Source organism: Sparus aurata, chromosome 14 (assembly GCF_900880675.1).
Source record: "Sparus aurata chromosome 14, fSpaAur1.1, whole genome shotgun sequence".
Taxonomy (NCBI): Eukaryota; Metazoa; Chordata; class Actinopteri; order Spariformes; family Sparidae; genus Sparus; species Sparus aurata.
The window spans coordinates 3,088,477-3,114,960 of NC_044200.1; the positions used below are offsets into that span (position 1 = coordinate 3,088,477).

Sequence of the window (26,484 nt, forward strand, 5' to 3'; positions counted from 1 at the left end):
TGCCACCGTTCTAGCTTCAAACAGTGTTCTGGGACCTTACTATCCTCTGAGAACAGCTGCTTTATTCACCTTGGAAAAAATACACATATGTTAGTTTGTGTTATTAACTCATTAGTATTGTAAATATTACAATTTTGAGTTTGAATTTCTTCTCCAAACCTAGTTGGTTCGGACTGATGAGGTCCCGAGTCCCCCGGTCCTGTGGTTCAGTCCTGACTCCGGTCCGTCCTGATCCATTCCTTTTTATCCGCCGTCCCCTCTCTGAATGCAGCGCTGTGATTGGACGCTGGCTGCTTGTCAGGAAGAAAGAGCTGCTGTATTGAGGCCGAAAACTCAGACACAAGCAGGACCTGGACTACAGTGGAGTACCTCCGCGGAAGGGTAATACACTCTGTTGGACTCTCGGAAGCTATTTCAACCGGCTGAGCTTGAGCGGAGCACCGACCGGGTCTCCGTGCTGCTGCTGTCGAGGCCGCCGCGGTTCTGTCTCTCCCCTCAGACTGTGTGTCGCTGCCTGCTGCTCTCAGTAATCCGGAGCCGCTGCTGTTAATGAGGCTGAGAGGAGACTGGCGCTGTTGTGAGGCGACGCAACCACAAACCTGTCTGAGATTTAAATCTGTATCCAGTCTGGAGGAAACACACCGGCTTTACTAGTGCTGCTGGTGGTCGGCCGGGGTGCAACAGCCTGATCCAGCTCGAACTACATGAAACAAGTGAGATCGACCGGCGCTGCTGTCTCATTTGCGCAAGAACCGTTATGACTGACCTATAGACAGCCGTCCCCCCGTGGAGCAGCACCGTGGCTCTGTCCTGTGGATGTATGTGAAGTCTGCATCAGGTGAGAGCAGTCCGCAGTTGTTCACGTCTGCCTAGCACGGCCGCCTCACCTCCCGGCCCCGGTCTAACCGCTCTAAACCGCTTGCCCCCGCGATATTTTTGGCTCGACTTGTGTGTGGTGTCCACTCGTTTGTCGTAACCTTAAAAGTCCTTGTGCTTACATTGCCACAAAGGCCTCCATATGTTGGCGTGTTAATCCAGAGTGCAGGCGGCACCGCGGCACATTTAGGCTCAGGATCAGCCAGACCCACAGAGAGCAGAGCAGCATCGGGTACAGCGGGGCATTGTCAGCACATGGGTAGGTGGACGCTCCTGTGAGCTCCCCAGCTGTCGCATTCTCAGTCTCCATGTTTCAGAAATCTTGAAAGCTCTCATTGTCCCCAACAAGTTCTGCTAATTCACCCAAATCCTGGCGCGTGCTGTTTGGGAGCACGCGGGTGCATCAACAGCCAAGGACTTGGACCCGCACACAGAGCGACCCGCACACAGAGCGACCCGCTCCGGGGCCACAGTGCGACCCGCACACAGAGCGACCCGCACCGGGGCCACAGTGCGACCCGCACACAGAGCGACCCGCACACAGAGCGACCCGCACCGGGGCCACAGTGTGAGTCATGAAATAGTAATTATAAGTAACACACATGTTATTAAAGAGACACTGTGTAGATCGGTAAAAGAGATTCAAACTCTGAATTTTAATATTAACAATATTAGTGAGGCTGTTTGTTGCTAGAAAGTTGGCAGGGTCCGCCACATACAAACAAAATAAAACAGTAGGCTATAACTTGTGTTGTCCTTTAAGGTCAGAGTTTGATTATTTAGTTTGTTTAGGCTGAAAAAAAAAAAACAGCCAATGAGGATCTCTCTCTTCTCATTATATTCCTCAACAAAAGTACAGACTGCTCCTTTAATTGAGTGATAAAGGCTGCTCCCACCTGATGCTCCGGAGCCGATGGACGAACAACACACACTCCAGCATTCCAAACTACACGCATAATGGCTTAAATAGTGGTTAATTATTAAATCAAGACATTTGTTTCAAAAGTCAAATATAATTTGCAGCTATCTTTATTATTTCTAAAATATAATTACATATAATATATTTACAGCAAGATTAGAGGTCAGGGCTGCTGCCAGTGATTATTGTTATTTCGTTATAATGACCTCCTCCATATCCGTGTGTTGGTTAGTTTGTTAGCAGAAGATTTCCACAAACTTGGACGGAGGATGGATCTCAGCCACATGAAAGGGTGGATCCAGGAAATTCTTGTCATTTTCTTTAACTTTGGGAGATTGGATGTTTTTGTTGACATTATGAGGGAATATGGCAGGGATCTTGGTGAAAAAAATAGCTGCTCAATGTATTTCTAAAAGTGTATTAGAAATAGTCAGCTGAAAAGTAAAAGATACATGCGGCTGTGGAAGTGGTAGCCGACCCACCTGCAGGTCTCTGCCATCTGCTTCAGTGTTCCTCTTTATCCTTTACGGACAGATTTGGCTCTGTGACTGAGAGTCGCGCTTTGAAAAAGGTTGGAATGGTAGAAATATTTTTTCCTCTGTTGTAATCTCTCTGCTGTCCTTTTCCCCTTTTAACTTTACATTTTGCTGCTCCATCACTTTCATTCTTGTACAGATTATATGAATGAATTCTCGTAGCTGCTAATTTCTAAATCCTTCTCCTTCAGAGCAAACTTGATTCTTGTAGATTTTGACTCGAACCAAGTCACCTGCCTGCTTCGATTATAGGAATTTACCCCAATTTCCATGCAAGATCTTGTGAACATAGCGTCTCACACGTGTCCTTCTTCTGCCCCTGTTGAAATAATCCCTGCTAAATTTCTTCTAGAGGTCCAACCAGTGATTTCCCCCTTTCTTCTTACTATTATCAACCACTCTCTCTCCTCAGGCTCAGTACCTTATTTTAAGACAGTCAGTGTCTCCCACTCCTTAAACGCCCTCTCTTGATACAACAGGCCGACTTCCAAGCTTCCCTTTATTTCTAAAAATCTTGAAAAAGCCGGCGCTCGCCAGCTTCTCGAGCTGCTCAGATTTTTTTCCCAGGTGGTTCCCCCAACAGCCTGAAAATCCATAGGGAATCAGTTCACGATAATATAACCCTAGTAAAGAAGCAAATGATCATATTTGTGAAACTGTAACTAGGTAATGTTTGGTGTTTTTCACTGATCAGTGACTTGCGCTAATGTTCTTTCGAGATATTCAAATGATCCTCATTAGGGCTGGGCGATATGGCCTTTTACTAATATCCCGATATTTTTAGGCCATGTCACGATACACGATATATATCTCGATATTTTCCCTTAGCCATGAATTAACACTTTGATGCATACAGTCATGCCAGTATGATGATTCTACGTGTCTACATTAAAACATTGTTCATACTGCATTAATATATGCTGATTTCATGGATTAAAGCAAAAAAAATAAATCTTTTGACTGAAATGTTTTTTCGAGCTGTAGCCAAGTCATATTCCCAATTTATAATTTGTGAAACATGTTACAGGGCACGTTTCTTGACATGTGCTAAAAAACAAGATAAGAGTTACAGCCTCACCACACACCATGTTCTCTAATGCAGACATCACGTTTACATATTTGACCAACAGTGTTTTTACAGGAGGTTGATCTGAACAGCTGTTCTATTCACACTTAAAATGTTTTTTGTATTTTCAATGTAATTTTCAATCTATGAAATCAAACTGGGCCTTTTTTTTCCAAGCTTCTCTCAAGTTTTACTCTTTCAAATAATCAACCATCTCGAGAACCTTATTAGTACGCTATTTTTCTGCTTCTTCTTCTCATCATCATTATCATTCATTATTATTATTATTAATATTAATGTTTAAAGTGAACCTCTTATCGTTTAACATAAAAATACATCATACAACCAGCAACTTTTGCAGCCTTGTCAGTCTGATGGCGAGTTATCACCTTTCTGTCATCACTAACATACTGTTAATAATCAAAGAAGCTCTGAGGCTTTACATTTGTTCTTTATGTTATAATACAAGATTTTAGCATTGAGCTACAATCAGGCTACATTCATGATTTTGTACAGTCAAACTAACCAAAAACTATTTATTGATCATTGATCATTCATGGCTGAATGAAGCCGTTTACACAGATACACTGCAGACAAAGTCCAGACTATAGTTGTTATTTCACACATGTAGCACACAACAGGAGACTCTCCGTGTCAGATGAGTTCTCACGTGTTGACTAAACTCAAAAACTAATTGATAACGTAGCAGTGCGACGAGTCCTTGCTAGCTAAGCAGCTAAGCGTTAGCGCCGCTCTGTGTTTAGATCCTGCCCTGTGTGAGTCACTACACTGTCATTGGTCAGGCGCGCACACGCTGTTAACGATACCATTGGCTGTAGAGTGTGACAATCTGTCAATAATATCAGCCAACACTTGTTCTCCTCCGATCTACATTGATCTCATAAGTCGCCTCTGTGAAGTTTGAATGACGGAAATCCGTCGTAGCGACGGAGAACTTTAATCCATGCATACTTTACGTCCTCCCTCTTGTACCCAAACCACCGCCAGACGATGGATCCTGCGTTGTTTTTCTTGGGAATTAATTCTCACTCCATTTTTCATAGCACCTGCTGCTGCCACTACCTGAGGTCTCTGCTGCTACATGCTGCCGGGCGTATGACGAGCACGCACGACAGAATGTGATGTACGTAACTAGGTGCGTTTGTTTTATCTCTCTGTGCGGAGAGATGAGAGAGTGAGAAAAACCTGTAGTTCAGTGCCCGCGACTAAAAGCAACTGCGTGACAATTGAATGTATACTCGAATATTCACGATATAGTAATTTTCTACATCCCACAGAGAACAAGCCACAATACGCCTCTGAGAATCATGCATTTAGATTTAGACACCTACATCTAATGAGTCCATAACTTTTACACAATCAGACGACGATCATATCTCTACTTGTCTCTGGATACATAGTGGATCAGTATTATGTCTGTTTGTCTTCCTTAATGAGCATGGAGGCCGACTCACAGTGCGATGTATGGAGGAACAGCAAACAAGCCTGTTCTGTCCACTGCTTCATTGATTTCTCCGTTCACCCCGGAGGCAGGAAACAGCCACATTTCAGGTGATGCACTCATCACACTGCAATCACTGGAGATATTCTGCGAGTTAATGCCGCTCTACTGGAGGTAAGCTCAGATGCTGCAACTACTGCCTTCTGAGTGATGAGGCCAATACAATACTGACCTCGATACACAGTTGGATGAAATCCACATGTCACATGCTCATGTAAACGATCTTGCTGGTTGCAACATAAAGAAATGTGAATTGCTCTGTCTCTCTCTGTTGTCTTCACAAATTGAGATAGAAAAAAAATAAAAAAAGAACTCATCAGTAATAGTCTTCCTATATGCCAATCCAGTGCTGCTACACTGAAGAAAAGATGATAAACAAGTCATTTACTGGAGTTAATTGGAACTGTGTGATAGCCTGTCCCTCACTGGATTTATTGCACCTAACAGATTCCCATCAGGGCACTTGAGTCATTTCATTTAAAATGAGGACACAACCATAGTGCATCTGCATTCTGAGCATCTCAGCATTTAACTGAGTGGTTAGTTTAAATGATTTCATGATAACTTGATAACATTTATATATAACTTATTTAATTTGCATGGATGCTACTCACATTAAAAAGAGTAGATTTATGATTATTTGTTCCTTATACCATGTTATTGGTGAATACTCCATTCTGATTGGCTGCAGAGTTTCAATTAAAGTAAAACTCCCGCCAAAATGCAACCTTAGGTCTTTTTGTGAATGTACCCGAATCAAACATTTGTGTAAAAGCTTAACTACGACGAAAACGCCACTTTAAGATTGACCGTATTTTCGATTTCGGGTTAAAATCATTTTCAGTGGAGTGTTAGGGTGCCATTTTTAAAACACTAAGAAGTCTCGACACAACATGAAACTTTGCTCGTAGTATCACCAGGGTCTCTACACATGAACACGAGCATTGAGAAAAAATTTTGTGTACACAGAGTTTACTAAAAAGAAAGTTTTTGAACAACTCACGTTAGCAGTGGCTTGTTCCACTCGCAGCCGTCCTGCCAGTCGAGAAGTGTCGAACTCCAAATGAAACTTAACATGGAGGAGAGTTAAGATGGACCACTCCTAAAGCTTAGATCTATATAAATGCATGGATGATTCTTTGTTTTATCGTTGATGAAAAACAATATTGACCTTGAAGATGGAAAAGGAGCCTCATATAAGAAACAATACGAAAATAAAAAGCCGGAAAAGTCATGTGAGATCTTGCGTGGATAGTTGTTGCTGTCCTTCATTTTACGTCGCAATTTAGAGATCGACACTTCTCGGAAAACACAACTGCCAGCATGAGTTGTTCAAAAACTCTCTTTTTAGTAAACTCTGTGTACACAAACAATGTTCTCAATGCTCATGTTCATGTGTAGAGACTAGGGCTGGGTATCACCAGGTACCTCGCGATACGATACTATCACGATATTTTGTCCACGATAACGATAATATCGCGATACTGGGATTCTGCGATAATCGATATATTGCAAGAAATTTCATCCACGATACATCACGATATCTGTGTCACTGAAGAAATTCAGAATTTATTGACTGCACTGAATCCATTTCACAGGAATGACAAAACATTGTCAATCAATTTCACATGAATGACAGCCAAGTAAACAAAGAGTATATTGCACAGTGTCTCTTCTTAACACACACACTGACTACAACTATCATTAAATATCTATATGTGGGGGTTTCAGAGCTACTTAAATCATTTTTTTTAATTTTATTTGGTTGTATACCTATGTTTGAATAAAGATAAAGCTGTCCTCCGAAGAGGGGTGGTGGTGGTGGGCCAAAAAAAAAAATTTTTTTTTTTTTACATTTTTTAATATCGATATTTGGCACCAGTGTATCGATAACGTACCTCAAGACGAAATATCGCGATATATCGTAGTATCGATATTTTGGCACACCCCTAGTAGAGACCCTAGGGCTGGGTATTGTTAAGAACCTCACGATTCGATTTCGATTCAATATTGACTTAAATGCTTCGATATCGATTCAGTAATAAGTAGATATAAACAAATAATTAATTAGAGTACCTGTTGATAATTTTTTAGATTTTTATAAAAGTCATCTTAAATTATAAATCTTTCCTCTAGGAAGTTCTAGTTCGAATTGAAATGTAAACAAAGGTACTCGATGTGTTTAGGTATAAAATAGTGCAACCATAGTTAAGCTGAGAAAGTGCCATTGTTTCTGGGACTGCACGGTACATTTTTGTCTGACATAAACAGACATAACCACAGTTCCTCCACCCTCCGGCTGGACACGAGGGGGTAAACGTTGACACTGACCCCCCTCTCTCCCCAGAGGAGAGTGCTACCCGCGGGTGCACGGTGCAGCAGCCTGGGTGAGACCAGCTTCGCTGGGAGTTTACAGTCTCCGAAAGAGCGGTGCGTCAGACATCGGCTACCCGCCTCCGCAGCTCCGACGGTGTTTCCGCGGCGCATCACCCTCAGACCCTCAAGCGAGATCGCGGGCGAGGCGCTTCCAGCTGCTGGATACGGGGACCGAGAGGTCCGGCGAGGGACAGCGGGTGGTCGCTTGCCCGAATCGATTCAGAGGATTTTATGAATCGATATTGAATCGGGAAAAAATATATTGCAATGCATTGATGAATTGATATTTTTACTCACCCCTTATAGACCCTGGTGATACTACGAGCAAAGTTTCATGTTGTGTCGAGCATTCTTAGTGTTTTAAAAATAGTGATTTTGATGCTATCATAGTATTTGCCCCATCACTCCCATTGAAAATGATTTTGACCCGAAAACGAAAATATAGTCAATCTTAAAAGTGGCCCTTTCTTCGTAATTATACATTTATACAAATGTTTCACAAAGACCCTAGGTTGCATTTTGGTGAGAGTTTCACTCCCTGAATCACTGTGCTGTTGTGGTCACAACAGTTACTTCAGGGCAGTCTGTGTCCCAACAGGTAAATTAGGTCTCCAACCTAACACTAATAAAATATTTGTTATTAATAAGCTATGACAGCATCAAACATGCATTAGATGAATTAGATGTATAAACTTTGAAATAGCATCATTGAAAAAAGACAGTTAAATTGTGTGTAAGCTAATACATGCAGGGGTTTTCTACCCAGAACTTATTGTAAACAAACATTGTAGGGCTGGGCATGATATGAGACCGATTTTGGATACCGTCATATCACAAAATGGCACAGGTGTTGTCTTCACATGGTTTTAAAGGCTGAGTTACAGTAAAGTGATGTCATTTACTGAACTGTTCTACTTGTCTTTAGCTACTGGGTCATTAGAGAGATGTGAGGAAGACACGCAAGGTTGGAGGAGTTAAAGTTGCCAAGCGGGAAGTATTACCTGGTACAAATACCCCTTTAAGAACAATTTCAAAACATTACAGTATCTTTCATGGATTGATTGATACATCTGAACCATCGCTTATGGGCCTTTAATGTCTTACACATACCAAAGACCTTTATTCATTTCAGTATGTACATAATCATCAGTTAATATTCCCTGCAAATATATTCATTTGGGTACAGATTGGTGTTATTTGTTATGATTACTGAATTATTTCCTCTGCTCAATAATACACCATATGGCTGCATCAGAATATGTATGTGTCAATTGTACTGTAAAATGATAACCACAAACTGCTGCTTTGTGTGATGCCACAACACTTTGCAATTAAATGATCCTATAGTATTAGTATTAGTAAGTATTAGATCTATCAAAGCATTATATTGCCCCTCATATAGCTCATCCCATATTTTCCAGAAGGAACTCAAATGTACTGGCTTATATTGAATATTATATAACTACAAGATTTTATTTTAGTTTTATTGTATGTTTCATGTGGCTGTAGGTAGTGTCAACTTAAATAAGACAAAACTGCAACAAAAAAAATGACAGTCCTACCAATCCTTCGTCACACTGTTGCCTGGAAAACAGTGTCCTCTGCAGTGAGGGCAGTGATTATTTGTGATGTGACTTCCACCAAAAAACGTTCACTCACAATGCCTTTGTATCCTTCCACGATTGTGTTTTCATAGTCTTTGACAACTTTTGTAGAAAGATTCACCAAATTCAATGTGCTACTGGGTTATATCAACCCAGTAGCAGTGAAGCAACACAAAATGACAGTAGCATTTCTGGGGGCCATGGGAGGTACATAGTGAATAAAGGTACCTTAAGGCCCTCAGAACTTACACAACACAATGGAGATAATGATTTGGTCTGCATTATTTAATTGACCTAGTGGTTGGCTGTCTTAAAGACCTGGGGCCTCATTTTTAAACGTTGTGTACGCACAAAAGAAGGCGTACGCCACTCTCTACGCACACCGTGGGATTTATAAAAAGAAAACTTGATGGGAAAATGTGCGGTCCTCCACGCAAACTCTGACCCATGCATACGCACATAACTGGCGTAAGGAGAAACTGCGCCACTGATTGCAGAAGAAAGAAACGGGAGAAACTGTGTGAAAATGTATTCAAAAGAACTATTTCTACAATGAATAAACAAACATACTCCCTGGAGTGCACACGGGAAACATATGATTTAGGACAAAAGTAAGACAACAGTAGAACAAATTACGTTTACACTGATATGAATGCAGTTGAATATATTAATATCCTATATCATATAGACAATTTCGTTTCATCTCCGTTTTCAATGCATAATGCATAAAACACTTTGTAACTGTGTTTTGTTGCCATACAGATAAAGACTATAATTATCTTATATTGTTAGTCTGAAGGACTGTTAGTCAGTCAGGGTAATTCTCACACGTGTAGCAGATATTACCTAATAGATGGGCATATAACGGCATGTATTTACAATGCGTTATGGCGCACAATGGCTGCTTTGGCACTGTTGGAGGATGTGGCAAACGGAAGGATACGGAGGGAGCGGAACTTCAGAGACCAGCAAGATCCACTGGCCAACAGTGACGAGTGGCTGATGAGCCGTTTCCGACTCCCACGAGCTGTCCTCTTGGATCTATGTGCGGTATTGGGCCCAGCGTTAGAGAGGAGCACCTGCAGAAACCACGCCGTGCCAGTCCCGCTTCAAGTGCTCACAACACTCGGGTTTCAACCGGCACATTCCAGAGGGAATTGACAGGTCAGAGATATCCCAGCCAACCTTTAGCCGTGTTATGCCAGACGTGTTAGGAGGTATAATTGGTTTGTCGCAGCAGTACATAAAGTTTCCTTATACAGTGGGTGAACAGGCAAATAAAAATGCACAATTTCCAGCAATGTCCGGTTTCCCAAATGTAATCGGTGCCACTAACTGCACTCATGTTGCTATAAGAGCACCGAGTGAGAGTGAATTGGGCCGGCACCGGTGGCCCCCTCCACCTCCATCACCACGTCACTCAGGAGGGATTCTCTGATGATCCCCGTCAGTTTTTCATCCAGCGGGGTGAGCTCCGGTTGGCCCGTTCCCCCGCCCGTCACACAGACGCTCTCTGTGTGACGCCAGGCGCTTTTTTGCTTCCACTTTTACGTCTGGTCACTTTTTTTTTTCACTTCGGCCACACTCCGACCTTCTGAGGCAACAGCATACATTGTCTGCCACATGCTGCCACTCTAGAGCCTTTTTGGCATTGGTGACCCGACCCAACACTGTGTCCACCTAATGATACAGCCTTCCTTATCTCCACCTCCCCGACAAGAACTTCCACCTCACACTGGGTGAAACTGCGCTTCTTCGCCTTTCTCTCTGCTTTCGGCATGCTTTCAGTCATGAATGAATATTAATTAGGGGCGTTTTTTCTGAATATTCATATGCGACTATGGGCGTGGTAGGACCCGCACACAGGTGCGCTACATTTAGTGTGGACTGTGATTTATAAAGGGAAATCGGCGTAGGACGTGCGTGCGCACTGTTTTTTAAATCAGGATATTTTTGTGTATTTTACGCACTTTCTGTGTTTCGTGCATATGCAACCTTTTGACGTCAATCCTACGCACAGTTTTATAAATGAGGCCCCTGGTGATCTTCAGTTATGTTTAAGTGGTTGGTGGTTTCAAACTTAGAGTGATACACATTTATGGTTTGATATTGGATTAGGTTTGATTTAATTAAAGCAGACTTTTAGGCCTTGGTGGAGATATGCACTCTACTGAGTGCAAATCTAGTTGATTTTAGCTAGATCCTGGTGATTGCGTAGTTACTTTTCTGAATTTGTTGTCAGGGTTTATATATGTATTTTGATCTTACATTATGAGAACTGATCATGGAACTTAAATTATTAAGGCTGGTTTCCGACCAAATCTGGTGATGCAGTAAAACTAAGGTCTTCCCATTCATTTTAATAAGGGCAGTCCATTTTGGTTGGGGTTGTGCAGGCTAAAGAAAAATAAAAAAATAATGCAATTGTGAAGAATTCTGTGAATGCTGATGATCACTGTAGGACCAGAGGCAAATCTGTTGCAGAGGCATGACAGCAGATCAGAGGCAGAGCAGAACAGGTCAGTAGCTGGGCATGTTATTTAGCATGGCTAAATGCTACAGGGGGAACAAAACAGACATTTCTCTGTGTAGTGTGAGGTTTCACTTGTGATCACTCTTTTGGTTTTGTGTCCGAGTATAAAACACAGTAATGATCTGCCCCATCCTGGTTTTTTACTGTTATTTTTAGTCCATTGATGAGGACAAACGTAGGTCACTAGTAGGTCCAGCATGCTAGTAGCATAACAACATAGCAGCTTCTCCTTTGGTCAAAGTGATCAGGGGGGTTCCCAACATATCACACACACAGACCATGGAGTGACACTTGCCACATCGCCACAAAAGCTAGTGGTGTTCACCACATTTGGTGTGAATGTGGGATTCTCTGTTTCATCTAGCAAAGATTTAAGCTAAATAAGGTGTTGAATATGTAAGAACACACTTTCAGCAGATTCTGAAGTTGGTGCAACATTTTCCTCCACAGAAGATCCTCAGAGCCCCTTAAAAATATCTGATATTGTTTACATAATTAAACAAGGCCTGAAACGTGTCGGTAAAACCAAATGAATTTGTAAAGAGTGTATACTTGTCAGCAGAAAGACAGTGTAATGCAGCTGTGTGACTGTTGTGCAGATGTACAGAGGCAGCAGGGTAAGTGTTCACTGGCTTGAAGAGATGCAGCTGAAATAACCTCTGACATTCAGACTGAGTGGAATTTTCTCTCTATACTCACTCTGCAGTGGGCGTCAAATGGGAGTTATTTAGAAGCTGGTTACATGGATGCTTACCACCTACATTTTCAAGCAAGTTAAAACAAAGCTTCTGTGTGGTGTATCAGTTATGTCACTGACTGAGTGGTGTATGATAAGTCTCTTTTCTTTCAGCTGTAGCTAGCCACTGTTGCTGGAAATTAAAGGATCGTTGTCCTCTCTACATGCAACACACCCATGAAGTGACAAAGCTTAAAATTAGTCCAAAAAAGAATCAAACAATTCACGATATGACAGAAGAATCATCATGTTCCCATACTGTATTTGGTCTAAAACATTGTTGGAATTGATTCTGTCACCCAGTCATAATATTTAGTGCTTTTGAGAAGATTTAAAAATAGTGAGTAATACTCGGCAGTGGCCGCCACATATTGATTTTTCAATTTTTGGAGCTGTGCGTGCCGTTCTCACTAACTCAAGACAGCACAACCATCAGTGAATAGCATGATGCTATATACTCCGATACAGTGGGTGGCGGTGTGGTTTTTAGTCCGCCAGTAATACCAACAAAGAAGAGGAGTAGGACTGTTTAACGCAGTTGGCTTGACCGTTACTTCCCCTGCAAAGAAGACGGCTGGCTTCATCAACGAGATCAAGCCCCCACACAGAGCACCAGGCCTTGAGGCCAGTTTTTGTTGTGGCCAATTCTTGTAATTACATCGTCATTGTGATGCACTGGAGACTTTTTCCCAAAAGCTAACATTATGAAAGACGCATCTTTAAAACGGTAATAAAAGGCTCCGTGCAATGACTCGTTTTACTGTCGGAACTTGGGAAATTTGGTCCAATAACATTTGGAGAGTCTAGAAGAGTTGCCGATTACATTTTAGCACCCCAGCTGGACAGCCACCGCCACAATTAAAGTCTGATTCTGTGGAAAACACTGCATTGTATATATGCCATATGGTGTGAAAGTATCAGGACATTATTTTTAGGGCACATTGCCGATCTCTATCATCATCCATTGCCGATGGCTGACAGTCATTGACTGCTAAGCCCTGTACAATTGTTACATCATGATTTAATTATCATGATGTTTTTTTTCCTTTCCTTTTGGTTTCTTTTTCTTTTTGCAGGCTGATGTTATTGAGTGCATTTTCTTTGCTTAGTTTATTTTGTATTCTAGCTTATGCAGCTGAACACAACCAAATTAGAGATATGTGCTGTAGAGATGATGACCCTTTTAAACCTGACATAGGGGTGTATGTTGGACACTAGCCCAGGAGGAATGTGAGAGTTGATCTGTCCATTGAAGACATTGTCATATTCTAATTCATTAGGCGTCGTCCTAGCCTATACATAGATTTGAAATTTAACCTTGAACTAAAATATAGGCATTAATAACAAGAGGACAACTGCCCATTCTTTCCCTTCTTTTGAAAGTTGATTATCCTATTGACCTACTATGTTGACAAACAGACAAACTAATATTATTGGAGCACTTTCCATATTATTTGGATATTACTACATTCTGCAGTGTGTGCTGGAACACTGTAATTCTGGTTTCCCAAAAGTATATCCCCCGTTAGCTTCAGAGTACTAACACAGTAATTAGCTCAGAGTCTACCACTGAAATGTCACTAAGCCATAACATTTCTTCATTACCACTGTTGATTTATTGAGTCAGCGAAGAATGTTTCAGTTGCTTACTCACTGATTAGAGATGTAATTGGTTATTCATTATTTTCTGTTGATTGACTTTGATTCATCCTAATTCTCTAAACATTCGATTCTGAGTGGGCCACTGTTCTGCCTTTCAATTTCCCTGTGTCGTAGTAATCACTAGATATTAGATAGAGGCCATAACATCACTGTCTCACCAAGCAAGAAATATGAAAATTGTCCAAATGTGCCTGCTGGTTGCTTACCCAAAAAATGAGTTCCTGCTCCTCTGACACATGCTATCAGATGCTCGTATCAGTGTAGATAGTGCTGGTCATTATCTTTGTGTACCTTACAGAGCTCATGGCAGCAGATGCAATCCAATGAGAACGCATTATCCATATATCAATGTGTAATATTTGAAATATTTATTTTTATCTCAGGTTTCATCCACAGACACTCAGCTACTTTGGTGTAAAAAACCCAGCTGTAGGCCCTAGAGCTCTCTGCTTTCCTATTCTGCTTCTGTACAAGTGACACAGTAGTATATTTGTCCTTTCTGTTAAGCTCCCCCATTGGTTGGTACAGATATTGTGTTAGGTAACATTTACATTTACATTTAGGGCATTCACAAAGTGACTTACAATAGGTACATTTGTCACAAGAAAGAAAGCACGACATATCACCGACGCCATCGATAAAGTGAAAAGGAAAAATAGAAACAATTCATATTTTCATATTCATCAAGGATACTTTAAGTGCATAAGTGCTAAGATTTAAGTGCTACAATAAGAACATACAATTGCATATAAATACAAAGGAGTCTTGAGTCTTTTGTGGAAGATGGCGAGTGATTCCACTGTCCTGACATGATTGGGAGTTCGTTCCACCACTGAGGTGCCAAAACAGAGAAGAGTCGTGACCTCACTGAGCGGGTTTTGTTTGCTCTCAGCGATGGCGGTAACAGCCGGCCAGCTGATGTAGTAGAACGAAGTGCTGGGCTAGACGGGTGCAGTTCCGTTGACGGCCTTGACGGCCAGCACCATTGTCTTGAATTGGATGCGGGCTGCAACAGGAAGCCAATGGAGGTCACAGAGGAGGGGGGTCACTTGAGAGTATTTAGGTAGACTGTAAACGAGGCTGGGAGTCCAGCCAAGAGGGAGTTACAGTAGTACAGGCTGGAGATGACCAGCGCATGTACCAGAAGTTGCCGGATCCTGCGGATGTTGTAGAGGGCAAACCTGGGGATTGGGTCACAGCAGTGATGTTGGGGTGCAGGACAGTCCGTCATTGATGACGACGTCTCAGGTTCCTCAATATTGACGAAGGCGATACTATGACATCCTCGGCAGTGACTGATTGGTCCATGCAACGGCAGTTTTTTGTAAGGTTTTGGCAAGTGATAACACTTGGTTAGGTTTGGTAAACGTCAGTAACTTACGTTACATTATGCAATTGACATTACTTCACTACATTGATAGTAACTCACCATCGACATCAGGTTCCTCACTGAATGAGAAATCATACAGGAGAGAAGCCAATCAGTTGAGTTTGTGGCAAAACCTTTGACTGTGCTTTGACCTGTGTCTCTTACTGCATATGATGATTCATACTTAGTCAGAAAGAAGAACTAAGTGACATTCATTACAAAATGATTACTAGTTAAAACATTTCAATTTGGACCTGCATTGTTTTGCATTTTCTTACTTTCAATTGAATTAAACTTTTAGGATGTTTTCTTGAAAAAATTGTGTTAAAATCTCGTCTTGTCTTGATCTCATGAACCCAATATCGTGTATTGCCACACTCCCAGCACAAGAGAAATATGCATACACATTTTATTTGTCAGATTTCTAAAGCCGCTGTACACCTGATTCTGTTTTATAAATCTCAGTCATTTTTTAACTCAGTGTGCCTCATTTCCTTTCACATTTATTCATACATGGATGTAGGTATGCCTTTAAATATTTTGCTTTTGTATTGAGACCTGTGCCTGTTGACCCACTCATTAGATGTGTCATTGAGAAGAATACCCGGTGGCCCATTTTGTTTCATAAAACTTCAGTTCAGGTTGGTATTTGAAAATTCTAAAATATTCTTCTCTGAAGGTATCAATCTTCTGCATCCATACTTGTTATGTGCAACACATTCTGTCTCTTAGCTAACTTTAAGAGTTTCATGTCACTTATCTGAAGCCAGCATATATTCCATTGTAACAGGATGCAAACCCTTTCTCTTAGAGGGATTGGTATGGTAATATTCATTAATGAAGATCTAGGTTAGGGACTTTCATGTCAATACCACTAACACTGTTACATCGGTTATTATGATATTTTCTTACTGCCACTTGTTCCCTGAGCACTGACAAGGCTGTATTTTATCATTAAAATGGACATTGGCAACAATATGTTGCATTTGCCTGGAAAGCTAAAAGAAATTGATGATTGGATACATAAAGCAAAAAGAGGGTCTTGAGCTGGGGTTGGTCTCAGGTTTTAAAGGCTATTATGAGCCAGATTCAGATCTTTGTTTTAGGGGCCGTCCACAGGGACGAAAACGATCTTTTTTTCCTCCGTCTTCCTCTGCATCGTTTCAGGAATATTTGCGTCCATACGGATCCACTGAAAACGACCGAAAACGCTGTAGTTCATACTCCAGGCCTATGGGTGACATTCACCAAAAACGGAGAAGAAGAGACGGAGCATGCGCATTAAGCTTGCGCGCTTGTAAACAGACAGTAGACGGAGAAACCGAACACAACAAGAAGAAGATGAAAATGGCTAGTGCAAGGAAACCAGAATCATTTGTGTGGACCGTTAATGAGGTCGAACTGCTGCAGCGACTCACACTCAACTACAAGGCGAGTAAGTTGCAAGAAAGGCTCAATATCTTCTGCGGCATGAACACGAGCATGTAGGCCGCCATTGTTGTTGTTGTTGTTGTTGTTATGAGAGTCGCGGGGTTCAGAGGTCAAGGGGTGGGGCGATGATGTCATTGTTTTGGAAAGTATGCTGATTCGCTGTCCACATGAAAACGGGAGGGCTGCTTTTTCGTATTTTTCCACCCTGAGACCCGTTTTCTAAAAAAGTGCATTTTCAGCCGCTGCGTTTTCAGGATCTGTGTTGACGGTCGGCCAAAATGATGCAATACATGTGCGTTTTCGCAAAAGAGCGTTCTCATTTGGACGGCCCCTTAAGCCGACCCAGAGCTGTAATAGTAGCAGTAGCAGTAGCAGTAGCAGAGAATTATGACCCTCAAATGTAAATGTTCTGTATATGAAGTCTCATTCAAATCAAAGTCTGTAGCTCTGATGACCTTCTCTCTTCGTTATAAGTATTGCTTTTTTTTCCCTTTGCTTTTGCTTTTTCCTCCCTGGTACAAGAAGAGGCCGTTGCTGACAAAATACTTCTGTTTTTCAGTCCATTCACCTGCATTGTATTGAGGTCATGACAGAAGTCGCAGAGGCAGAGATCTTAAAACCTAAACACCAAATGAAACCCACACTTCCAGCTTGTCTAGATATCATTATCAGCAACACTGCTATAAATCTTGCAGAGCTCCAGATGTTTTATTTATTCTGTAGGCTCTCTGAGGGGTTGATCCAGCTCTGGTATTTTTGAGGCTGTGGTACATTGTGTTTTTGGACAATGATAGGATTGCATAATATTATGCTTTTATTTTGTCCATCACTATCAACACTGAGTAGGCATGACAGTGACAGTTGAAAAGGAAACTAATAGCAGCAGTATAGTTATTAATATATTAATGGAAGGATATTTGTACTTGTTGTATATATTTGTTTTTAATGTTTGCAAACCACAAAGCTCCAGTATATCTCCAGGGAAAAGAAAAAACAACACCATCTATGTGTCTTAATAAAACAGTGTCTTTAGCTTGGAGGCAGGGGAGAGGCTTCACAAACAGAAAAGCGACCCATCTATGTTTGCTTGTGTTGCTTTGTACCACATAGCTTGATATTATCTGTCAGAGGAGATCAGGAACACTAGTGATTCTTGTTTTGTACAATGTTTCTGTGAATCCAAAGCATTTTGTCTGTTTGTTATGAATATTTCAATCCTGTTACCTCAACGCAGGATCTTCAGACACATGCCACACCTTTCTTTTTTTTTAAATTAACTATCTACACCTTGTGGAAAACCTGTTGCTTGATGGCCCAAAAAAGACTGATGCATCTGTCATGCTAGTGGTATGACTCCTGCAATTTTCATCTGTCAGGTGGTCAAGCACTACAAAAAAATCTACATGCACTGTGCATTGCTATACATATTAGGGCAATTTACCCACAGGTCAGACATTCCAATCTCGACTTATGTTGTGAAAGTGTGTTTAAAAACTCAAACCTTTTTTCTAAACCTGGAGAAGTAACTACCGTATTGACCTGAATATAGGATGACCCTGATTATAAGACGACCCCTCTTTTCCAGACTAATCTTCAGAAAAAGACTCTGATAACCAAAATTCGTTTCTCACTAACAAACTCACATACCCTCCTGTCAATCTCTTGTAAGCGGCTGCTTAGAGGACCACGATAAGCTTTTCTCTTACTGTTAGCGTTTTCAGACGGTCTTTTTGGACCCGCCATATTTCTTGGCTGCCTGACAGTTGTTTGGCGCCTCCGCTGCATTGATCACCATCTCTCTATAAAAGCGAGAAATCTCTGTCTGTCTGTCTGTGTGTGTGTGTGTGTGTGTGTGTGTGTGTGTGTTCCTCAAATATCTCTGCGGATCAGGATCAGACTGACCTGAGACTTTCAACATGGCTGCTGCGTGGTTCAGTGGTGTGCAACTAAGCATTTGCTTGGACTGCAATGATAATGTGAATAAATTATTTCATAAATGCTTTACAAATTCTGCAAGCATTGTCCACCGGAGCCACCACAGTCACGTGCGCACCAGAGCCAACCACTGCACACCGTGGCCACGTGCGCACCGGAACCAATCACTGCAGAGCTCAAGCCCACGACATACCTTAAAAAACAAGCGGATTTATACCTGCAGCTGCGCAAGCTGGACCGGGATTTTGCCGGTGGTTCGGTTCCGTTCTGTGCATCTAAACTGACTGTTGTGGATTAATGAGATTAAACAAGTCCAAGTCTGTTCGGGTCTGAGGAGATCCAGAGACGCACGGACAACAAAGTGGGATCGGAATCTGTGGATGTTCGTGTGTAGCTAGCTGCTAGCCGCTAACCGCCCGAGTCGACGGAGCGGACGCACTGGCATGTCCAAAACCGGATTTAGGGTAAATAATGTCCAACACGCTTTTTCGCGAACATTGCCGTTATGTTTGCTTTATGTCTGGTGCAGGAAGAAACAGTAAAAATGCGCTTTTGTCACAAGCGGATTTATACCTGCAGCAGCGTGAGCTGGACCGGGATTTTGCCGGCGGTTCGGTCCCGTTCTGTTCTGTGCATCTAAACTGACTGTTGTGGATTGTAATGAGATTAAACAAGTCCAGACCGAGTCTGTTGGGGTCTGAGCAGATCCGGAGACGCTCGGTCAACAAAGTGGGATCTGAATCTGTGGATGTTCGTGTGTAGCTAGCTGCTAGCCGCTAACCGACCCACACGGCCCACCTCCTGAGTTGACGGAGTGGATGCACTGGCACGTCCAAAACCGGACCTAGGGTAAATAATTTCCACCACGCTTTTTCGCGTACATTGCCGTTACATTTGCTTTATGTCTGGTGCAAGAAGAAACAGTAAAAATGTGCTTTTGTCACGAAAGTGTCCAAGCAGCAAGTTTGGTTGTTGAGGAACAGGAAGATGTGGGAGGGACATCGGCGGATGATTGACAGCAGCAGTGATGTGTTGGAGACGGCGACAGAGATAGCGAGTTTTGAGAGTTGAGAGATTTGTGACATATAGCGTGTTTGGAGTGTATAGTTAGTGTGTTATGTAGTATTTGGTGTGGTGTGTTTAGTGAGTAGCGGAGTCGTGTTGTGAGGCAAACCAAGGAGGTGACGGCTGAATGTGGAACAGGCAGGAATGAGCTGAGGAGCCTGAGGCATTGCCTGCATTTAAATGTAAATAGTTACACATAACTTTGTAAATTTCAAAAACTTATGCACCAATTTAGTAAACAACAATTTATATTTGCATTATAACTAATGCAATTGGTTCATTAAACATATTTGTGGTTTTCACAGTAAAAAAACTAACTTTTTCTACTCTGATTTTATGTTATTTTGTGATTTTAGTGTTAATATAGTACCTTAAAATGAAAAAATAACTGTACAGTCACACACGTGAGGTTGTGCTAAAAATAATTACACCAAGTAAGGCAAGGTAAATAGTTTTTAAGGTGAAATATAACGGTATAATCAAAAGTAGTCAAAAACAGCCAATTGTATCCCTGACGTCCCACCTTCAAACACAGCCTCATTTGGCCATCCACGAAAAAGCTACTTAACCTCCCACTTTTCTATAGGAATACATGCTTCCTACGGGCAATGCACTAGTTATCTTAAAATTAGCATCATGGCTCCACCTCAGATGTCTGACTTGCCCCACTTTTGATCCACTTTGCTCTGTACAATCACCGCGCCTCTCCATTTTTCATCTCCTGTCACTTCTTCTCTGCTGTGATTGACAGATAACCCCAGCCACATTGTCAGTAACGTCTCTACAATAAGCTGCCGCCCTCTGCCGTTGCGGTCGTATAGCGACCCAGACAACTATCAGCATGTGTCAACTGTTAGACCCCGGTTATAAGACGACCCCACTTTTTCACATAATTTAATCAAAAAACCCTCGTCCTATATTCAGTTCAATACGGTAATTGCCTAAACTAGACCAAACTGAAAATCTGAAAACTGAAAATAATAAAAAAGTGAAAATATTAAATCAGCTATGTCTAAAAATATGCAGATTCCAGTTTGCTAGGCCCACCATGACCTCCTCCTTCAACTTCTCCAAAATGCTGATAATCACACTTGCAATGACAGCATCCAAACACAAGGACGTGTTGAGGCAATGAGTATTGGCCAGTCAAAACAAAGTATTAGGCTACCAGCCAGTCACAGCACAGTGGGGCAGGAACAGGAAGGGAACTCTTTTTCCTGTTTTATGTTATAACCACCCAAAATTAATGTACCTACCTGTTATCAATACATTTCATTAAATATAAGCCCCCAACCTCTTTGCATTCCTATCGATGCACCGCAGTGGTTACATACTCCTACCCAGCTCTAGTTATAGTCCAGCTATCCTTCAGAACAGAAACCCTAACATGAAACCTTCTCACCTTTCTGCAATAATGTAGGCCTACATGTGTATTTCAGGACCCTGTTACATCTGTGACTCAGGAATTGGGTGTGGTTACAGGTGCAACATAGCACACTTTTGACCAAATCCAACAATATTCATCAGGGATGCTGTATACCCTGCTGAACGGGATAAAGGGTGTCTAGTGGAGTTACATGTTGAAACTAATAGAAATCACATTCCAAATTAGGAAGGCAAGATCAAGAATGTATTCAAGATATATAGAATATTTCTAGATAAGAGTTTAATAATTCCAAAGATGTGTTTAATGTGGTTTGTCAGTATGATTTAAAATTAAAAGAGCGCAGCTTTGATCTCTTCTGCCATTGCTAATTACAAGCTGCATCCTGTGTCACCTCCACTCTGACAGTCCTGAAATTCCACGGGGAAGCCACTGATGACACAATTTCTGTTTTTAGTGCTGTGCCCTACTTTCCTCCCCATGGTATGTCTTTTGAGGAGTTTTGGTTGGGGGGATGGGTGCAGTAAAAGGACACTAAAATCAGCACTGAGTCATGCTCTGTATGTGGTAATCTTGTTATTACAGTAATTTTCACAAAATAACAACAAAGTGATTCAATCAAACATGTTTGCTTGTCAGCCATTATGATCATCTATAAGTGTGTCCAAAGTCTTAAACTACTGCTCACTTAAAGGTTGAACTACTGAATGTTCTCATTATAGAGAACAAGGGAGTGATTTTAGCAACACACCACCTTCCCTTAGCGGCTGAATAGGTAGCTTGCCAGTGAATCTCAAAACGGCTTATCACTGTTCCCAAAACAACATGACCATTGAATCGTACTAGTTGCAGGCGTGCTACATTCATTGTACGCTTGCAGTCTCACTAGGTTTAGGTAAGGGTAGGTTTAGGAAAACATTATGATTTGTCTTAAAATAACTGCTACTTACATTACATCAGTTACATGTTTTCTGACTTTTCTTTATACTATACTATCTGACTTCCTCCTTTTCTGCCGTAATAATTTCTATGGCCACTACAGGTTGCAGTCTTACAGGAAATGCAAAAATCAGTCATAATAAGTTTTCACAGTTGTGCACCTGTGTGGTCTTGTTTGTGAGAAGGACTGAATCTTTCCCTTCATTTTGAGCATTCTGTAAAAGTATGCATTTCAAAAACCAACCAACAATCTACAGTAGGTATTGGAGTTGTAATGTGTATGTCCTAATGGTGCCACTTGGGTTTTGAAAACACCTAAGAACTTGGAGCCAGAGAGAGATGATGAACAACAATAATCACCATGAAGATGAATGTTTTACTGTGTGTTTTGTTTTTTCCCCTTCTGCTTGGCCTCCAGCGCAGGGTTGGACACGATGCATTACTTTTATCTGGGCCACTAAAGGTCTTTGTCCGTCCCAACTAAACAGTAGCTCATCTTTGAGCTGTAGTATAAATATATAGTGCTGCTGTATATGAAAAGAAGCTTAAATGCCAAGTGTAGCTGGAAGATGTCTGTCTGAATGATAACCAACCACACAACTCAGAGACAAACCCCTAACAGCCATGAGTGAGGTCTAAGGAGAAACATTTTCTGAGGTTTAAGGTGGATGTAGAGGGTGCACTGAGTTCATAGTGGTCAAAACCATTTCTTTCTGAGTGCAATTTAGAGAATACACAGTACATCTCCATGGTGACAAAAGCGCTGCATATCCCAAATTGAACCTTGAAAGGTAGAGGTGCTCCCAGTTGAGAGTGCTGTCGTGTTGGCCACTGCCTAACAGATTAATTGACCAACTGTTATAGCCCTAGTACTGATGATGCAGCCAATAAGGTTTAAGTCTGTCTTTAGTCATGGACGTTCTCTAACAGAAACTGAACTTGATCTTACCTTGGTACCTGGAATGCCCTAAATAAGTACCTCCATTAGGGTTAGTTGTATTTCAGATGCGGTATGTGTGAACTGTTCAAAGATGTAATCCAGACGTCGCCGATGCCTGCTGGCAGAGTTACACTAGACTAGACTATTTTATTGCCAATTTGAATGTTAATGTTACAGAATTAGGGCCAAAGAGAACAACTAACAGACGTATGTTTTAAATAGCCATGTAAAGTATACATTTAAACAGAATGAAACATAAAAACTGCCAACTCACAAATGGCGCTGAAAAATGTGTGTATTGTATTGATTTGAAACATCTTTAGTTTTAGGTTAGGGTTGTTGTATCTTCCATTTCTTGCAGAGCTTGACTCTTGTCTGTGGTCCTGTTGGCCTCGGCTGCAGAACCGTTGCAGCTAATGATTGACCAGCCAGGGATCAGAATCAGACAGTGTTAGACATGACTAGCGATGACAGGCCTCAACTGAAATAGAGTACGTACATTTTTTATGTTATTTACCTAATTCATGTGCACTCCTTTCATTTCAGTCTTTACTGCGTTCAAGCTTTCTAACACGTTTTTGTCAGACCTGGGCTAGAAAGAGGACTCAGATGCAGAGCAAGTAAAGATTCACAGGCTTTTATTCTGAAAATCACAGCGTCAAAAATGAGTGACAAAGTAACAGGCTGTGAATCAAGATAACCTGACAATATCCTATCTAAATAAGGAAACAAAAAACACACAAAAGAAAACCACACCAACGGCATCGAAAGCACTTTTCTCGGCTTTGACATAGAGCTGGTGCTCTAACATCCATCCATCCATCCATTTTCATCCGCTTATCCGGGGCCGGGTCGCGGGGGCAGCTGCCTGAGCAGGGACACCCAGACTTCCCTCTCCCCGGACACTTCCTCCAGCTCTTCCGGGAGGATCCCAAGGCGTTCCCAGGTCAGCTGAGTGACATAGTCACACCAGCGTGTCCTGGGTCTTCCTCGGGGTCTCCTCCCGACGGGACATGCCAGGAACACCTCCCGAGGGAGGCGTCCTGGGGGCATCCGAAACAGATGCCCGAGCCACCTCAGCTGGCTCCTCTCGATGTGGAGGAGCAGCGGCTCGACTCCGAGCTCCTCCCGGGTGACAGAGCTCCTCACCCTATCTCTAAGGGAGTGCCCTGCCACCCTGCGGAGGAAACTCATTTCAGCCACTTGTATCCGGGATCTTATTCTTTCGGTCATGAACTTTGGGTCATGAAGTGAATAAAATAAATCAGAATGTCGTCCAAATAAACATAAACAAAGTGATCTTAAAGTCTCTTAAAACATCATTAATCATGGCCTGAAATACTGCAGGAGCATTCGTGAGTCCAAATGGCATGACCAGGTATTCGTAGTGGCCGCTTGGGGTATTGAACACAGTCTTCCACTCGTCCCCCTCTCTTATGCGGATCAGGTGGTACGTGTTGCGAAGATCCAGCTTGGTGAAGACTTTTGCCTGTTGGAGCTGGTCATAAACAGAGGACATAAGAGGCAGAGGATAGCGGTTCTTAATGGTAATGTCACTGAGAGGTCTATAGTCTATGCAAGGTCTGAGAGACCCATCTTTTTTGCCCACGAAGAAGAATCCTGCGCCTGCAGGAGATGACGAAGGAAGGATTAGCCCTGCCTTCAGTGATGTTTCAATGTAGTCCGTCATTGCCTGCTTCTCTGGCCCTGAAACCGAGTACAGGCGGCCCTTGGGGATGTTAGAACCAGGAAGCAGCTCGATGGCACAATCATATGGTCGATGTGGTGGAAGAGACATGGCTTTATGTTTGTTAAATCCCTCTCGAATGTGGTGGTAGCAGGACGGTACTGAGCTCAGGTCCGGGTACTCCGAGTCTGTGGTAGAATTAGCAGAGACAACATCAAACACTGCTGCTTTTTCTCCCCGGGTAGATAGGTTAACACTCCCCGGCACAGTTTTCTCCCAACCCCCTGATCTTCCCAGATCTCCAATTTATGTGGGGGTCGTTGCGATACAACCATGGCTGTCCCAAAATCAGAGCATGAGCAGGTGACTTGAAACTGAGACGCTCGCTGTGATCATCAATCTCTAACTGCACAGGTTCATCTTAAGTCTATGAGTGCTTTAAGTTCAGTGGTGGTGTGGTGGGTTACCTTGACGGTGGTGAGTGCGCGTGACACTGAGTCTGGAGTGTGAATTGACTCACCACCACTGATTTCTTGGCTGGGCAGACAGCGACGAGATGACCTGACTCCCCGCAGTAGAAACAGCGGCCTTCCAGCTGCCGTTTCCGTCGCTCCTCTTGAGTCAGCCAGGTCAGACCCAGCTGCATGGGCTCTCCTTCTCCTTCTGGAAGGAACTGGCGGCGCTGATCCAGCGATGAACGGCAGGATGTCGACCTGTACGGTGGCTGTGAGTGTGGGATCTTCTCCCTCGTCGCATCACCTCCACTCCGTTGCTGTCTGAGCTGACTCATCCGGTTGTCGGTTCTGATGGCGAGCGCGATGAGAGAATCTAAATCCTTCGGTAAACGGCGTCGCCGTCTTGTCTCAGCCCGCTCAGCTCCTGTGCCTTCTCCCGGCTGGTTGTGACAGGATCAAAAGTCTTGTTCACGGCTGCCTCGAAACTAGTGAGAGAGCTGCAGAGAGGTGAGTTACGAGCCCATTCTGCAGACGCCCAGGCTTTGGCTCTGCCGGTCATGTGAGAGATCATGAATGCGATCTTGGGCCTTACTGCCAGCCCCCACAACCGGCGTTGTCTGTACTGGCACGGTAGCGGCTGTCGGAGGCGGAGTCACGGGGATTGGTGGAGCTGCTTGGGCTGGTGGGGTTGCCTGGGCTGGTGGAGCAAGGTGGATGTTTAATCCCTGGAGCTCCCTCAGATGCAAAACAAGTAAAGATTCACAGGCTTTTATTCTGAAAATCCCAGCGTCAAAAATGAGTGACAAAGTAACAGGCTGTGAAACGAGATAACCTGACAATGTTGTATCTAAATAAGGAAACAAAAAACACACAAAAGAAAACCATGCCAACGGCGGGAACTCCACAACTGGAGAAAACAAAATCACCTTCTACGAGTCAAAATAAAAGACTGCAGTGAACTCCACTGAAAAACTAGGTAAAAAAGGTACAACAGAAAATCACTCAAAATGAGGATGGCACAAGGCTATGAAACAAAACTACTCTGGCATACTAAGCAGTAAAATATTAACAAAACAAAATCACTCTTAACGGAGGAAACAAAAGGCCACAAAAACTGCGAGACTAAGCTGCGCTTGAAAAAGATAACAAACAAAAAATCACTCTTCTTGAGGCTATGAATACACAGAAAGAAAAACCAACATGAATTCAATACTTAGACTATGGCAAGGACGAAGGGCTTGGGTGCATGGCAGAACGAAACACTTTGACACAAGACAAACGGAGATGCCGACTTAAATACACACACACACAAGGGTAATTGGGGAACAGGTGGAAACAATCAGGGATCATGGGAGACGTCAGACTGGGGACACATGAGGAAAGGCAAGTGACCTGAAACGAGAGGAGAGTTAGACTTTCAAAATAAAACAGGAAGTTCACGAGACAAAA

The 26,484-nt window shown here is 42.5% G+C and overlaps 1 protein-coding gene across 1 annotated transcript in view; it reads left to right on the top strand.

Moving 5' to 3' along the window:
• The first annotated feature begins 259 nt into the window (after positions 1–259).
• large1 (LARGE xylosyl- and glucuronyltransferase 1) overlaps positions 260–26,484 on the top strand; it is a 140,490-nt gene continuing 114,265 nt past the window's right edge. Inside the window, exon 1 of the mRNA XM_030440154.1 lies at positions 260–838. The gene's annotated coding sequence lies outside the window, so the exon portion shown is untranslated. The remainder of the gene's footprint in view (positions 839–26,484) is intronic.